Source organism: Hippoglossus hippoglossus, chromosome 1 (assembly GCF_009819705.1).
Source record: "Hippoglossus hippoglossus isolate fHipHip1 chromosome 1, fHipHip1.pri, whole genome shotgun sequence".
NCBI classification, from domain to species: Eukaryota; Metazoa; Chordata; class Actinopteri; order Pleuronectiformes; family Pleuronectidae; genus Hippoglossus; species Hippoglossus hippoglossus.
The window spans coordinates 24,798,402-24,811,198 of NC_047151.1; the positions used below are offsets into that span (position 1 = coordinate 24,798,402).

Here is a 12,797-nt window from a genome sequence, read left to right on the forward strand (position 1 = left end):
TTTATATGTAAAGCGATCACTCAATGGGGCGAAGAAGAGTTCAGGCCTGTGTCTGATTAATAGCTTAATAGATTGTGTGGCTCAGAGATTGATTTGTCGGGTCTGGACTTTAACAGATTCATTAGAACGGCGATAGATCTGTGAGATCTTGCTGAAGCTGTTCCACCCAGGCTCCGGACGGCACATGACGGGTAATGGACATCATCCGTCTGTCGGTCTGTCAGTCAAACACTGCTGTAATGTAAGTGTGTGTGTGTGTGTGTGTGTGTGTGTGTGTAATAAACACAAACACACATCTCCCACTTTCTTTCAATCACTCCAAACAACCAGGTAGGTGGGAGTGGGGGTGGAGGGGAGTAACATCGGGATGAAGAGGGAGGAAGAGAAGGGAGGAAAACTATATTTGGATTAAAAAATCCTGTTGATCTATTCCTGTTTTCAGCCTCCCCTCTCAATCTTCAACTTTTACACTCTGCTTCTTTCTCCATCTCCATCACCCTCAAAGCTTTCTCTGACGCTCGCTGGTACCCGAGCCCGCTCTGTCCTCATCTACCTTCTCTTCATTTGCGCATAAACCAAGAAAAAAACAAAACTTAAGTACACGTGTGTTGCGTAGGGGACAGGAGGAGACACACACACACACACACACACACACACACACACACACACACACACACACACACACACACACACACACACACACACACACACACACACACACACACACACACAATTATGTATTGCTCTCCTTGTGAATTAACAAACGGGTGTTAAAAGTGTCTGAATTTTAGCGAGGCTTTATCAAATGAATACAGCACACTATAAAGAACCCCTCCGCCCCCCCCACAGTCTTTCGGACCGTGGTGTCAGCTCAACACACAGAAGCTAATGAATGAATGGGATCAATGTGTGTTTGTGCACAAGTGTGAATTCAAGTGTCTGCATCCATTGGGATCTAAAGACTTTGACTTGTGTGTGTTAATGTTTGTGAGGACAGAAGAAGCGAGGACGAGTTCTGTGAATGGACATTTGTTCTGTCATCTGTTTTCCAAGGTCAAGAATAAACTGTCAGGTTCATTCAATAAAACAGATTTTGTTTGTACAGTCATTATTATGTATCGTCCCCTCTTATTGATTTTGCAGTGACGAAGATGTATCTTCATCACCGTGCAGCTCTAATGATGAATGGTAAATCTCTTAATGGTACTTGGTGGATGTATTAGAAAGAAGCACGGCACAGCCAAATAACTACGGTGCACACACACACACACACACACACACACACACACACACTGTGCAATAAATCAACATAATGTTATGATCGTGATGTAAAGCTCTTGGAATGCACTTACTGCGATATCAATATGTCTTTTTCAGGTATGTAAGGATGAGCTTATTTGAGCCTTTTACTTCAAATTAAAAGCTGAAAAATTGTTTCCTGTAGCATTAGTGAGGATTTGAACATTGATATTGATGAAACCCACACGGCCAACTTGTAATATTTCAACTATTTTGTCCGTCTGTCTGTTGTCTAGCAGGTTTACGCAAAAATGACATTAAACATGGTGTAAGGAGGTGGTGGTATATAGGTCAGGAGAGAACCCATTAAATTGTAGTGCAGATCCAGGGAGTGGATCAAAACTTTATTTTACTTTAGAATAATTCATGAATCTTGATGAAATCAATCAGGCACATTTGGGGAACTAATATCTATGAGTGTGTTAATTCGTGCAGCTTGATTTGATTGAAAGGAAATGTTGTTTTGTACTTTTTTAGAAGAAACAATGATAAACAGGCAGATTTGTTTTCAGGCAGCAAACACCCAAACTTTTACCCAGAATTTTCTATGCATTGTTTCAAATCTCAAAATTCCTCCTCATGTTATTTTTTCGTGATGGTGTGGTTGTAGGCTCCCCCCCCACGTTTTTGTGTTAATGAATAAGAATTGCCTTGTTTACTCGGGGAAACAAGTCGTTCAACACATCACAGAGACAGTGGATTTCCTGAACAACCCCAGTGGGAGTATGAGGCTTGTTCTGCTTATACAGTGAGAATTCTGAATTGAGACAGATCATCACAAAAATAATATATTTCATCTGTATGTACAATTCTAAATAAACTGTGAGACCCCCACTGGTTATAATACATATTCCAATATCTGAATTTGTCAATGTCACGTCCACCAGCTCCCTCCTGGTCTCATCTGGGTGGAGGCCAGCAACCACCCATCTCTCTTTGCTGGCTTCCCTCTGCCATTAAACCCATTCTCCTTCCTCAGCATCTCATCAAATCTCCTATTTACCCAATCCTTTATCTTTCTTCTCTTCCCTCTATCCTATCTCTTCATCTCTCCTTCTCTCCACCACATCTATTGCTCCAAATTAACATCTGCTGACTGGCCTGCTCCGCCAATAACCCATCACACCCAGCAGGAAGCGCAGACAACACAAAGGGGAATGAGTGTGTTTGCACGCGCAGTAATATTTCCTTTTGTATTCTGGAATCCTCTGAAACGTGGTTATGAAAACCCCCCGAATGCAGTCGGTGTGTGTGCTGATACAAGCTGGCAAATGAACAGCGTATCCCGGTGGGTCGCTCGGCTTGGAGTCGTGGAGCCTCGCGCTTTTTCACACAGTGATGAGTATCAAAATAAAACTGTAAAAAAACGTCTGTCTACACGAACACTGCATACAACACGAGTCCTTAGCTGGTACAAAACTGCTATTCAGAATATTAATGATCATGCACACTCACTGACACACACACACACACACACAGTTTGGGGGAGGTAGCAGTAAGGACAGCCGTGTGACTGGCAGGATCATTAAAACCACGAGCACAACGCTACTTATCTGCACACTTGACACCTCATTCAGTTTCCTGTGTGTGTTTCGTGTGTGCTCGTGCATCTCATCTCCTTAAGGGAGCCGAGACGGTATCTGTACACAGTATTTGTCTGGAGATGTGCATTAGTCAGCCTTGACGGTACATCAACTACATTTCCGACTGTATCCTCCGCACAGACAGCACAATATTTCATCCTCCTTCTGCTGCGTTTCTCCCCCGAACAAACGTATCCACGCAAATTCTTCCATCTGCTTCATTCTCTCACACACACACACACACACACACACACACACACACACACACACACACACACACACACACACACACAAACACACACACAAACCGTACACACACACAGACACAAACTCAAGTAAGGTTCTGCCTCTACACCACTGAACATTAATTAAAACATAAGTTGTCTCGTAACTTTAACCTCCCTGCGCCCCCTGTCTCCAATAAAGTCAAGGGCTGAATTAATGCTGTAAGCAGACTTAGGTGAATCAACCTTTATTCGTGGGTCAGCCAAGCTGCCACTGGCTGTTACCAAGCAAACCTGTGTCTTGAAAAAGTTAGCAAGTATGTTTAAGTTTATTTTTAAGAGTAACAATCTGATGGTCAATAAATAATCCTGCTTTAGCTGACTATCTGAAATCTGTGGCTGTAATCATCAGACATTACTTATCCCATCCGTCCTTACTGACCTTGGACGAGAGCTGATTTACACCCTGGACAAGTCAGCAGCGAATCGCAGGACAGACGTACAGAGACCAACAACCATTCACTCCTACGTCGAATCACCCTAAACCCAATCTGCATGAAAACACAGTCTGAGGGAGGAAGAGAACCCAGAGAAAACCCATTCAGACATGAGGGGAACACCACACAGAGAGATAATGGATGGACGTGAAGTTCAGACCCAGAAACATCTTTGATTTTACCCAAAAAACTAAATTAACACACTTAATCTCAGTATGTTAAGGACTAACTGAAAAGTTTGTTAAGTGTGAATTGTGTCACTTGAATGTAGCCAAGATGCCGTACTACTACTACATCCCTTTCAATCCCTCACTGCTCACAGTGTTCTGAATGCCCTGAAACAACGAGTCAGAGTCAAACTTCCAGACTTTCACTGGAACCTCCTCCTCTACTTCTCTGGCCTCTTTACATCCACAGCCTCTGCTTGTTCATTGATTCTTCAGGAACTTGTTACATCCACCGTCTGCGACTTTCTGCCCGTTTCCTCTCCCACCGGACACCTCGATCTCTCACCACTTCCCTTTTTGTCTATTGACCGTTTTATTCGCGAACGGAGGAGGATCTGAAGAGCGCTTGAGTGGGCGTTCGCCTGCAAAATGCTGTGTCAAAGCCACGTACATGGGCATCCGTCTTAATCTTTCCCATCATGCTGTAAAACACGCTTGCAATTAAATCCATAACTGGGTGGAACGAGTTGAGCGTGCACACGCAGCCACACACAGCGATTCACACTTCTTGTACTGACACAGTCCGCGAGCGAGTTTCCTGTCCGTCCCTCCATCACGCCATCTCTCTGTCTGTACACTGGGGTTTTAATTATAGAACCGCAGAGAAGCCTCATTAGACTGAGTGAGAAAGTGAGAAGGGACCGGGAGAGACAGAAATGAGGGGAGACAAAGGTAACAGACGGAGAAGAGAGATGGGGATCAGCAGAGAGACGTCTGATCCCCCCCGCTGCTGAAATATTGAATATAATAACTCCAGACACATCCAGTTGTAGCAGGAATTAATCAAAGCAGCGATTCATTAGCGAAGTCCTTTTAACAAAACCTCAGAGTATTAGGGCCTATTTGTCTGATCGTGCATGTGTGTTCCACATCTGTAGACTTCAAATTACCAGACTCACAATACAAAAGAGATAATTGTAAACCTAATGTGTCCTCACCCAGGGTTAGATCTTTCAAAGGAACCCGCCAGGCACAAGGTACAAGGTATAGATATAACCATTTTAGAAAAAGAGACTCCATCATACTGGTACACGCTCTTCAAGGTTTACATGCAATTTAATGCACCGGTGATTCTGTGAAGTGACCTTCACGATGGTTATCTACATAACTAGCCTTAAGACAACTTGAACACAGGCTTCCTACGCAATCTCAATTATGGAGAGTGGAGAGTTTCTTCACACCGAACAAAAGATTATCCAACTATTAAACACAAGCATTCAGAATATCTGCCACAGCGTTCCACAATTAAAAAGTTCTAACTTGATGCTGCATTAAAAAAGGCCAAAGAAAGTACGCCCTGTGCTGCTGGATAAAGCAACACACACACACACACACACACACACACACACACACACACACACACGCTGCTGCTTTAATGCATAAATATTTAACGTTTAATCCATTTTAGTTTAGCAACAACTGACAAAAAGGTTCATTTCTTTAATGAACCACAACAAGAACTCTCCACCACCAAGTTAATACATCCGGCCCCAGATGGTCACAAAATGAGGGGCGGCTGTGCAGTTATTTGGTGAGTGAGCGTGCACACACTGCAGCGTCTGTGCACACTGCAGCGTCTGTGCTGCTTTCGTCCGTCTCCAAACAGTATTTTTGAACAGTACAAGTTTAAATCAGGTTTTCTGCTGCAAGTGCTGTATCTGCCTGTCCTAAACCAACAGCTTGCACAAATAACAGGAGCAGGAGAAGTTTCAGAGCTTGCTGAATGCTGAATGCTGCTTGTTGTTTTCACTTAAACTCTTCAGCACAGTCAGAGCGGGGCATGACGGCTGCTGTACTGATCAGAGTGCAGAGGTCTGTGTAGCCACTGAAACCAGGCTTTGGGTTAAGAGCCTCAAAAAAACAAAAGTTATTTGGTTCAGAAATTCTCCTTAAAATTATAATTTCTCCAAATCCAAGGTGACTCTTTTAAATGTCTTTACTTTGCTCGATTACAAGTACGAAACCCAACTAGGGCGACAAAGCCGTCTCTCCCCCAACTCATTGGACATAATTAATTATATATCTAGTCATTGGATTTTCTCTGTTTTTAACGTAGGTAACGTCTCTTTGAGCATCGTTATATTAATACAATTTTAAATAATACTAGAAGTAGTAGCAACAAAAAACTGCGAATACAATTGAAACCATTTTAGAAATATTAATATGAATTAATCAAATATCCAAATAGTTGCAGATTAGTTACGTGCTGATCCACTAAATACTAAATTGACAAATTGTTTAAACACTTAACGTGTCCATAAGGTACAAATGGGATTTTTTTTACAGATTGCTTCTTTAAGGCTCTCATCACTTTTTCAAGCAATTTTCAAACAGAACCCTATTTCACTTTCTTCAGTCTGCAGCATTGATTCAGCTTCTGAGTGTCATCAAACGCATTCAACAGCTTAATCCAGCGGCTTGTTGTTGATCGTGGTAACACAAGGATCTTCCTTGTTTTATATCTTTGTGTACGTGCGATGTTTGTTTCTTCGATCCCAACATTTTTGAAAATGCCATTACTACGATTAATGTTCTCTAATCACGTGTTTTTTCTGATCAGCTGCAGTTTAGCACCCACCGAAAAATAAATTATATACAGTAACTAAAAGGAAAATAAGAGCATCTGCGCATATCTATAAAATCTTTGAGCCATTTTATCTTGCTGTTAAATAATAATTGGCAGCTGCTTCCTAACAGTGCCATAGATTCTGCTGGTAATTAATTAAGAGCAGTCATCTGAGAGGGAAAGGGAAAAGATTTTGTGTCACCGCTCAGCGCTCTCACACCTGTGCTCCTATCAGGGGTGGAGAGTTTATACACAGTTTTCAATTTGGCGTTTGTTTTATTTTTATGGGTCACGAGCCCAAAAAAAAAACTGTCTGAGAGAGTCTTGCTGCTCCTCGTGTCTCATGGCGTTCCCCTTCTCACTGGTTTGACTGGAAACTCCAGGGACGTATTCCCTGTCAAACACTGGAGCTGCAGACTGTGGGTGTAGAGCAAACTGTGCCACACATGTTCTGTCTGTGGTGTTCCTTAACCGTACGATATGGAACCTCAGCCACGAGGGGTCTCTCATTTTAAACAATAAGACAAATAACTTGAGTGACCAATACATTCATGGCCCTGGACGTTATAGCGGAGGCGAGCAAAGCCACGCGTAAAGCAGATATGGCTCAAACTAAAGGGTGACCTCCACCGCGGCCAAAGTGAAACGTCCTTGGAACATAGATGGAAACATGTTTGGACGATGCAAGTCCACATGTCAAGAACATATGTAACATAGGTCTGGTTGTATTTTAATGAGGAGTTGTTACATGTTATATCTTTAGAGCCTGTCGGGACATAGTGCGGCAGAATGTAATCAACACATCGTCATGCAGTCAACACCTTGATCACATCACGACAGCTGCAGTGCTGCAAACAACCTGACAACACACAGGACTCTTTATGTTTGAGCTTTCAAATGATGCAATGACACACACACACCCCCACACACACACACACACCCACACACACACATGCATGCACACAAACCACAGATTCCACAACACACTCTCTCTCCAGGGACACTAAAATACCTCCAATTAGACGCGCCGCAGAACAACTGGGATGGGACCTGGAGCAAACACACACACACACACACACACACACACACACACACACACACACACACACACACACACACACACACACACACACACACACACACACACACACACACACACACACACACACACACACACACACACCGAGTGGGCTCTCATTTAAGAGTCAGTGATGTGGAACGGAAACATCTGGAGGGGAGGGAAGATGATTAGGGAACGAACTAAATGAAACAAAGACACACACGCGCAAAAATATTAACACAAATGTCGTCACCAAAACGAACGTAAAACTGAAAACAGGTTACGGTGTCTAACGAATACTAAAAACTATGTATTTTTAAAAGATTTTCAAAAAGAGTAGTAACCTGTGTGTCATGGGCCAAACGTATGCTGTTTGAATGTTCCAAGGGAAACATACACCAATATCTCCTTCTCCATCAGATCCCCCGAGTGTGTGTGCGACAGCGTGCGAGTGTGTCTGGGTTGTGCGGGGGTCAACTGAGTCAGATGCTACATGAGTCTGTGTCTCAGCTCCTGAACAAAGGCCACTCGGTCACTTCCCGGGGCCGCGGGGGGGGCGGGCCCCTGCTTGATGGCGGCAGGAGGGAACCAAAGGATAAACGGGAGAAACAGGGTGATGTAGACGTGGCGGAGACCCGGGAAGTCAATGACAGGGGGCGTAATCAAACTCAGACAGACTCTCGTCCAATCACCAAGCCGAGGTAATCAAACTCAGACTACCACACCCTCCTCGAGGCAGACGTACAATGATTAGGGTTATGAAAGGACAGAGTTTTTCTTTAACAAAGTATTTATGAACTCGGAGCTGACGCGTCCTGCTCAGCTCTCCCACCTGCGTCACTGACTCGTCATCTTTCCTCTGCCGTCTGTTTGCCTTCTCCTCTGCCACATCACTGAATACAGTTCTTGCAAATATAAATGCAGCAGAATCCAATTTACAATACAAATCAATGCCGTGCAGAACTATGAAGCCTCAAAGCCGAAAAATGTCTAACAACCTCTTCCAACTTCCTTGTCTCATTTCTGAAAACAGGAGTTTGGTTCGACTTCAGCCAGTACATGCAGTAATTACAGAGATACGCTATGTGGAGCATTTTAAAGGGGAACGCCGCAGATTTTATTCATCAAGTCCCGTTCCCTCGTCAGGGACAGCGATACTCAGCCTGTGAGGATCTTTTGAGGTTGTGGAGGGAGCTTTGTTAAGTCGGAGAAATGAGATATCCTGTTACGTACTGGATATTGGAAAGATGTGAGCGTTTACGAGGCAGCGAGGGTCCAACGGAAAAAGATGCCATAAATTGCATTTAGGGACTTAAAGTCAGGACATCTCAGCCTCGACAGCACGGACTTTTTTTATAGTCTGTGTCTTGCAAGCCGCCGAACTTTATGGAAGTGAGAAACAAAACTGCTGGATCACTCTTTTAAAAGGAAGCACTCTGCACGCAGGGCTTCGATGTACGGACGTATTACTCAAAGCTATTTTTCGAAGCTCAGCAATCATTAATAGGCGTGACATTACTGTCTTCTCTTTAGAAAAGATAAAGGCAGCTGATCAACTATTGAGCCCAGAGCTGAGATTGCATTTTAAGTCCTCACAGTTATTATATCAGCATTTATGCGCCCGACACATTCCCCTTCCCACTCGTTCTTTTCTTATCCTGCCTTCTGTTCCCTCTTCTCCTGTCTACCCTGCGTGACCCCTCCTCTTGTTTCATCTGTGAGATCCATACACGTCGGATTATATTTATCACGCTTCCACTTCTTTATCTCGGTGAGTCTAATGGCTCCAGCCGTTTTGTCTCGTTTCTTTATTCTGCAAAGAGCACGTCTTTGATGGTGCCCAGCTACGCCGAGTGTTTCTAGGCGTGCATCCTTTACATGCGTGTACATTTGCATGTCTGTGTGCTTTCATGTGTGTGTGTGTGTGTGTGTGTGAGTCTCCCTCCTGCGAGTGCTCTCTTTGGGGATATTGTGCCGCTGTAATGGTCTGAAGTACAAATCTACAAAGGCCTCCACCGCTGTGAACTGAAGAGAAGCTCAGAGACACGCAGACACTCAACAGGGAGACCCACTGCTGCTCTGATTGACAGGCCGAGGTATTTGCGAACGTGTGCGTGGTAAAGAGGGAGAAAAGAGAAAGAGCGGGAAATTATGTCAGGTATATGCATGGAGCTTAATTAATTGGAGGAGGGATCCTCATCTCCTGTCACTAACAGAAATACCCTGAGGCCATTAGAATTCTGTTTCTCTCTAATGCAAAAACACACTCACACTCACACACACGGATTAAATGACCAGCACCCACCGCTGCACCTCGAGTCCTCTCTCCCTGGAGTTGCTGCGTTAATGTGATTCGCTGCACTGACTTGATATTCCTTGAATAACATAGTTAGAATACCTCGACCTCCATTTTATTCAAAATCCAACTTCTGCCCAATCAGCCGCAGGTTCAGTCGGCAGCGATGACTGAACTAGAGTGAGTGGAAACGTCTCGTGGAGCCACACGTTGTCGGCCGTGATAAAAAAGCCCCAGGAGCTGTTTATTTTACAGGCGGGCTGTACTTCCAGTGATTACTGTGTGTGACCTCTCACCAAGCTGCTGAGCTGCTATCAATTGTGGCTATTCCGGCTCAACCGCGGGTGACAGTTACTGCTTTTTATTTTCGGCCGTATATGCCACACTTACAGGATAGCGGTCAGGGACATGCAGATAATGGATATGTCAAGTAGGCGGGTCATGCAACTCGCCGTGTGCCGCTTTTCCTGCGCTCGTACAAGCTTTGTGGATCAACCCCAAGATTCAATTTATACCTAAATATAAACGCTTGACTCGTATCCAGGTTGTATCTCTGAGTCTATTCATGTTAAATTCATGAATGATCAGATCACCCACGTCTCGTCCTCCTCTGATATGTGTTTGTCCCAAAAAAGAAGAAGAATAAAAGCAGATATAGAAACTTCACTTCACATCCTTCCAAGTTTTCCTGGTGATCCAACCAATAGTTTTTGTGTGACCTCCTTGTTTGAATGGCTAAATGCACTTTAAAGCACTTAGTCCACATACAGAATTTACTTCCATGCGCTCAAGAGCTGTCCATTTGCAATCTGATCAGCCGCGTCACGTCTTCACACCAGGTGTAGCTGTTCACTGTAAAGTGCCTGTGGTTGTGTTGGTGGAAAGAAAAACAGACAGAGACATTTCCCCCTTCAGACGTTCTTCTATCTAACAGGTCGTATCCTGATCTGCACCCATGACTCACTTCATCGAGTCTTTTTCTCCCCCGTCTCTCTTCTTTCTCTCTACCAATCCTATTTCTTGCTTGTTCGTCTTTGTTGTGCACAACGTCTGAATCAAAGTGCGAAAGAGGAGAATACGAAATAGGTATCTCATTTAGTCTGCGGAATTCATGAAAAGAAAGACAAGGTTTTTTAGGAATAGAAAATGTGACTGACAGCTACGAACTTCAGTCGTCTGATCCTGCACCGGCTGCTTAATGGGATAAAAAAAACCATGAAAGCGAGGAGACCGGAAACGGAGGGGGAAGGAGGTGGAGAAGAAAGAAAAAAAAGACACACAAAAGAGGAGGCAGGGAAGAACAAAAACACAATTTGCTCAAGTTCATTCACATATTTTCTCGCGTCATTTAACCTGCTGAACCTCTCGTCACTTCAGTTCACTTTAATCTAATCTCATTTGCACAAAATTGATTCTACTTTTCGCTCAAATGTCCTGCCAGAAAAACCTTGGCAGATCCTGATCATTAGATCTACACTGTAGCTGTGATTCTAACAGAGGATAGAGTGATTTAGAAAAACCCAAACTATCGATACAGATATATTTTCCGGCCAAATTCATCAGCTACTGTTCAATTTTCCTTACACGAGTCAGGCCTGGCAAAAATAATGCGTATTGAGTGTTATAACCAATGTGACTGAGCCATAAAGATGATCCATAACCACAGAAAGTGAAGACTGATCCAGAAAACAAGAAGAGAAAACCTGCTCTTTCATTGTTTGGTCTTGTTTGTCTTTTATATTCCATCCTTTTCTTTTTTGTGTGTCATTTTGACTCGTTTGTATTTAATTCCTCTTTCCTCGTTTCCTCCCACAGCCTCAATAACAAATAACTGAATCAAATATTCTGTTTTATAGCAAAGGTTATTTACCCAAGAAATGTTTATTGTACACAACACTAAATGATAAACAGACACACACACACACTCACACACGCACACAGGCTGACGTTTATGGCCGAAGTCTGATCAGCGAAACCTAACTATACCCTTACCATTCCTAAAAAACGCCCAAGGGAGCACTCTACACTGACAGCTCTAACAAGGTGCTGTGCGTATATTTATGTGATTGTGTGGGTCTGTGTAAGTGTGTGTGTGTGTGTGTGTGTGTGTGACAAAGGATACCAAAGGATACAACCCTGTAAAAAGAATCTAATTAAAACTCTATACAGCCACAAGGGACAGACCGCTCCCTCCCTCTCTCATTTAACTACAGTGAACACTTCAGCGGAGAGACTGTTAGAGTGAGCGCTCTATCCTCCGGCCTCTGAGGAGACGCGATAGAGGTACGGAGAAGGATTCATGTGAAAAGGTGATCCACGGATTAAGGACGTGACGGAGGCTGAAACACAGCGGGAGAGAAACACATTCACCAAAAAACCTTGCAATTATAAGCTTCTTTGTGTCATTCAGTAATATTCACTGATTTAAAAATGACCTTCTGCAGCAGAGTGGCCACATGTAGATGATCCAATGAAAAGAAATGACCCGGAAATTCAGGACAAGTACATAACAAGTCTATCTTTTAAACACTGTAACATAATAAACAGCCGACAGTGTCTGGGACGGGACTGTTGTTCTGGATATGGTTTACAGCTACTTATTAATTTAATGTTTAAGAGACTGGGTCTGTAGTTGAGAGATGGAAGGACTTCTGCAGACTGACAGAAGAAACCGCACATAACAAAAACTGTTTCCACCAACTGGCAGAGCTGTTTCACTCTGAGACTTCAACCCTGCAAATAGTTTCAGAACGTCCATTGTTCTGATATGAAAGCAAACACGGAGCAGACTTGTACCGTTCAAATGCGGTGACATTTGGGCTGAACAGGTCAGAAGAGAAGAGGAGAGAAGTAACAAAATAAAGGGCAGTTTGTGTTAAAGTGTGGATGGAGAGACACAGGAAACATACAGAGAGAAAAAAGGAGGGAAGTGAACAAACACAGAGACGTACAAGTATCAGTATCGATCTCAGACGTGTGTTGCAAACATCGAACATGAAAAAAACCTCTATGATTGAACAACTGGCAGCAACTGGATCTGAACCA

The 12,797-nt window shown here is 43.5% G+C and overlaps 1 protein-coding gene across 1 annotated transcript in view; it reads right to left on the reverse strand.

Moving 5' to 3' along the window:
• Positions 1 to 12,797, reverse strand: part of LOC117765011 (protein sidekick-1-like) — a 231,940-nt gene that overhangs the window by 96,840 nt on the left and 122,303 nt on the right.